Raw genomic sequence first — 5,473 nt, forward strand, 5'->3', positions numbered from 1 at the left:
ATTCATACAAATATAACCATAAAATTTTACTTGTAGAAGTTTTTAGAAGTTTACAGATTCTGTCTTGAGAGAAGGTGTGTGTGATGTGCTCACATTGCTGCTTTTATAGTAGTCAGGTAGGGAAATAGAGGCTAAACTTTTACTGCCATTTCTTTTTGTTATTTATAGATATTACATTTTCAAATGCTGGATTCTATTCTTGGATGCCCCATGAAAATTACTTGTATCCATTAAAAATGTTTTGAAATTATTTGTGTCTTTTTGAGGGAAACAAACCTTAGATATTGACTCCTTTATAAAAGGACATATTTCTTGTTTTAATTTCAATATCTAGTATAGATTTAGAACACAGGAAGTTCTCAATGAAGTATTAATAAATGAAAGTATCAAGTAATACAAGATAGAATGTAGGATTAATGAAGATTTTCATACCCTGCTAACAGAAATTTGAGGATTCAATCTTTTTATGAGATCCTGGATTCTTTTAGATTAAGAACATGTTCTATTCATATCCTAGTGGGAACATAAGGAAAAATTTGTAATCATTGAGTTCTCTTGTATTGCTTATTAGATTGCTAGTTTTTCTCACCCCTCGTCTTTAATGAGATATGATGGACAACTAAAGATGCTCAGTCAAGCATATTAACATATCCATCACCTCACATCGTTGCCATTTTTTGTGTGTGGTGAAAACACTTGAAATCTGTTTTTAGCAAATTTCAAGTATTTAACACGTTCTTATTAACTATAGTCACAATGTGTATATTTTATATTCAGAACTCATAACTAAAATATCATATCCTTTGGTCAGTATCTTCCATTTCTCCCGCTTGCTAGCCTCTGGTTACCACCATTCTACTTTCTTACTATGAATTTGACTTTTTTTGTTTTTAGACTCCACATGCAAGTGAAATCATGTAATATTTGCCTTTCCGTGTCCAGCTTATTTTACTTTGCATAGTTTTCTCTAGGTTCATCCACGTTGTTGCAAATGGCAAGATTTCTTTCCTCTTTTTGTTAAGGCTGAATAATATTTCATTTTGTGTGTGTGAGTGTTTTGCTTTGTTTTTCCATTCATCTGCCTACGGATATTTAGGCTGTTTCCATATTTTTGCTATTTTGAGTAATGCTGCAATGGGAGTGCAGATATCTCTTTGAGATAGCAATCTTATTTCCTTTGGATATAAAGAAGTGGAATTGCTGGATTATGTGGTACTCATATTTTTAATTTTTTTGAAGAATCTGCATACCGTTTTCCATAGTGGCTGAACTGATTTACGTTCCCATCAACAGTTTGTAAGGGTTTCCTGTTCTCCACATTCTCCCCAGCATTTGGTATCTCTTGTCTTTATAGTGATAGCCATTCTAACAGGTGTTAGGTGATATCTCATTGTGGTTTTGATTTCCATTTCACTGTTGATGAGTGATGTCTAGCATCTTTTGATGTACCTGTTGGCCATTTGTATATCTTCTGTTGAAAATTATATATTAAGGTCTTTTTCCTATTTTTTTTTCCCATTTGTTATAAATTGTATGATTATCTTACAAATCTTGGATATTAACCCCTTACCAGGTATATGGTTTGCAAATATTTTCTCCCATTCTGTAGGTTCTTTACATTTTATTGATTGTTTCATTGTAGAAGCATTTTAGTTTGACATGGTTCCATTTGTTTATTTTTGCTTTTGTTGCTTGTGCTTTTGGTGTCAAATCCAAATATCATTGCCAAGACCAGTATCATAGAACTTTTCCCCTATGTTTTCTTCTAGGAGTTTTATGGTTTTAGGTCTTGTGTATAAGTCTTTAATCCAATTTGAGTTGATTTTTGTGTATAGTATGAGAGTCCTATTTTATTCTTTTGCATGTGGATATGCAATTTGTCACTGTTTTTTTTTTTTTAAATTAGCATTTAATGATGTATGAAGTCAATTTAAATCTCTGATAATTATTTGATAAACTTATAGTACGGTGGTTGAGTTACAGATCTTGTACAATAGTTACATTTTCCAAAGGCTAAGAGTTGCTTTCTTACAGGATGAGTAAAAAGCCTCTGAATATCCTATAATTCACTTTCTCCTCCATTGCTGAACAAGTCTTTATCTGTAGCTTTTATTTTATGACATTTAAGAGCATTGATTCAAAATATTTAATTACATAATTACACTGTAAAGCTATTTTAACAATCTTCAGCATATAATGGTGAACATAGATTTGGAATTTATTAAAACAAGGATCCAGTCCTTGGTTCTATCACTAACTATGTAATATTGGACAGAATACTTATTTATTTTTTTATAACATCAGAGTCCTTAAAGGTCATTAAGTCGAGCTCCAGTTCTGGAGCTTATGATTAGTCTAGCCCCAAAAGGGTAGTAAATAGCAGTGTTGGTCATTAGAGTATCACCTACATAATAATTAAAATTTTTTTTCATTCACTCTTACAGAAGATTTTTGAAACTAAACTTTAAACATGTTCTTGCTGTTTAGTTTGCTTTCTTCTACTTACTTTCCATATTTGTTCCTATATGAATGTAAAATTGGTAGACTAGAAAATAAGACTGAGCTATTTAAAGATTAGCTGAATGACAAACCTTTTTTTAAATCTTTGTCCAGTCTTATAGTCTCATCACTGAATTGAATTCCTCATTTTATCTTTTACTTAGTGGTTGAAATAAAGTTGTAAGTGAAATATTATTTTACTGTTTTTTTCTAACTTTTAAAGGAAACTTGTAATTATGACAGTGCAAAGTATTTTTAGGTGAAATTCCCATTTTTGCTTTCCTATTTGTTGTCTTCACTCTTCTTCCTCTTTTTATTTAATGCTTCCTTATTTTTTCCTTTATAGTTCTTGCTCATATTTGACCATTTCTTCTTAAAAAGTAAGAGAGTAGTCTATAGCCATGCCACCCAGAACAGGCCCAATCTCGTCTGATCTCGGAAGCTAAGCAGGGTCTGGCCTGGTTAGTACTTGGATGGGAGACCACCTAATAATACCACGTGCTGTAGGCATAAAAAATAAAGAAAAAAAGAAAAAAGAGTAATGATCAAGTTAAAGGTAACTTTTTCGAAGCTAAAAATGAAACCATTCTGTTTTCCATGATGGTTCTGTATTGGTGATTAATGCACCCCATTGTCTTGTCACATTCTTTTCTTGATGTATCCTTTGTATAATCAGTTGTCATTTTGTGAGTTGGTTTAATAATAGACCTTGAGTCATCATAGCTTAAAAGCAAAGTATTAGAATGGTAGTTCTCATCGTAGCTTTGGTATTTATTTTTAAGCATATTATGATTTCGGATGTCCTTCTTAACTTCTTTACATATATTTCTCCATCTACAGGGCAGGAACTGAAATGATAAGCTTGACAACATAGTTTTTTAAATTGTGTATTTTCTGTCATTGTTATTTTCTTTACCTGAGATAAAAATGATGTAATAATCATGAAAGTGATAAAATACTAGCATAGTTATGTAAAGGAGCCTTCTAGTGCTTTTTAATGTCCAAATCACTATAGTTTTGAGCACCCAGTGAATGAGACCACATCATTATTGTGATGCAGTTTAGCATAACTCCGACTTTCCCATCTTGGCTCTATCATTTACTAGCTATGTGAGCTAAGACACCATTGTGTGTTGCATACCATTGAGTTAGCTCTGACTCCTGGTGACTCTACGAATGAGTGATGTCCACAGTGTCCTGCTCTCAACAGTCTTGCCTTGCTCCTGTAGGTTCATGCCTATGGCATCTTTCGTGCAGTCAATCCATCTCATTTCATCTGCCTCTTTTCCTGCTGCCTTCAATTTTTCCCAGCATTATTGCCTTTTCCAAAGGTTCCTGCCTTCTCGTGATGTGCCTGAAGTGGGACATCTTCAGTTTTGTCTTTTTTGCCCTCAGCGATGTTTCAGGCTTAATTTGTTCTAGGACCCACTTGTCCATCTTTCTGATGGTTCAGAGTTTCTGTAGAGCTCTCCTTTAACACCACATTTCAATGAATCACTTTTTTCCTATCACCCATTTTCACTGTCCAACTTTTACATCTGTACATAGGAATTGGAACTATGAGCATGTGAATGATCTTAGTCTTGGTCCGTAAGAACACATCTTGGTGATCTTTCTTCATTCTTCCACTGCTGCCCTTTTGAGTCTCATCTTTCTCTTGATTTCTTGGCTGCAAGCTTCATTTGACTTGATGACTGAACCTGGATAAGCAGCATCTGTAACAATTTAAATGTCTTCATTGTCTATGTTAAGTTAGGTGTTTCTTCTGTAGTTGTGATTTTTGTCTTCTTGGTGATCAAATGCACTTTCTTCTTTGCTTTCATCACAGATCATTTCAAACCATTGCTACTTTCTTCCAGTAAGATGGTGTCATCTGCATATCTTAAGTCATTGATATTTCTTTCACCAATTTTTACTCTTTTTTCCTCTGAGTCTAGCCCAGTTTTTTGTATGTTATGTCCTATGTACAGATTAAACACATAGGGAGATAAAATGCACCCTTGTCTGACACCTTTGCTTACAGGAACCATTCTGTCTCTCCATATTCTGTACTGACAATGGCTTCCTAGCCACAATATGGGTTGCAGATCAGGACAGTCAAGTGCTGAGGTACATCCATATCTTTCAGAGCAACCATCAGCTTTTCATGACCTACACAGTCAAAGGCTTTACTATGGTCTATAAAACATATATTAACTTCTGAAATTTTTTGAAGCATTCCAGTACCTAACAAATGTTTGCAATTAGGTTTCAAGTGCCTCCTTCCTTCCTCTCTCCCTCCCTCTCTCCCTCTTCCTTTTTTGAATCCAACTGGAATATATCTTGTTCCATGTAAGATAGAAACATTTGTTGTATCACCTTGAGCATCACTTTACTTGCCATTGTCTTCCATTGTCTTATTTCAAAATAGGATAATAATGGAGCCTACCTGCAGTAATTTTGTGAAGAGTAAATGGAATTTGATAAATGTAAAGTGCCTGTTATTGTGACCTAGTATTAAGTGTTTTGTATACAGCTAGCTATTTCTATAAAATGGAGAGCATTCATTTTTCTATTCTAGGTAATTTCTGGTAATATCCACAGAATGCTTATATGTCTCACAGTTCATCTGGGACTATAAGCTCTGCCACAGGGCCTTATTCAAGACTACTGCTGTGTCAGAGCTCAGGAGGCTACCTCTTACTATCATGCAAGTGGCATTTTCAGCAGTGGTAGGAGGGCATCACAGCACGGTAAAGGAAAATAAAACTCAATACTGGGTGTTGCATCTCCTAGAATTCATTGGTCATGGTTCTGCATAGGAGATTTTTGCTTGACTCTTTCTTGACCCCTTTCTCTCTACCCTTGGTCCCTTTGCCATGTCACAGGAGCTAGTTCAGCTCTCCCGACATAGTTTCTTTGATCACTTTCATTCTTGGTTATAGTCCAGGCCCACCTGCCTTCAGTCTTAGATAAGAATATTGGTTCTTCCTCA

The 5,473-nt window shown here is 34.6% G+C and overlaps 1 protein-coding gene and 1 pseudogene across 6 annotated transcripts in view; both read left to right on the forward strand.

Annotated features, from left to right (window-relative positions):
* Window positions 1–5,473, forward strand: part of LRBA (LPS responsive beige-like anchor protein) — a 573,246-nt gene that overhangs the window by 227,597 nt on the left and 340,176 nt on the right. The gene's annotated exons all lie outside the window — the stretch shown is intronic.
* LOC111739134 lies at window positions 2,891–3,009 on the forward strand (annotated as a pseudogene).

The sequence above is a fragment of the Pteropus vampyrus genome, unplaced genomic scaffold, assembly GCF_000151845.1.
Source record: "Pteropus vampyrus isolate Shadow unplaced genomic scaffold, Pvam_2.0 Scaffold47, whole genome shotgun sequence".
Lineage (NCBI taxonomy): Eukaryota > Metazoa > Chordata > Mammalia > Chiroptera > Pteropodidae > Pteropus > Pteropus vampyrus.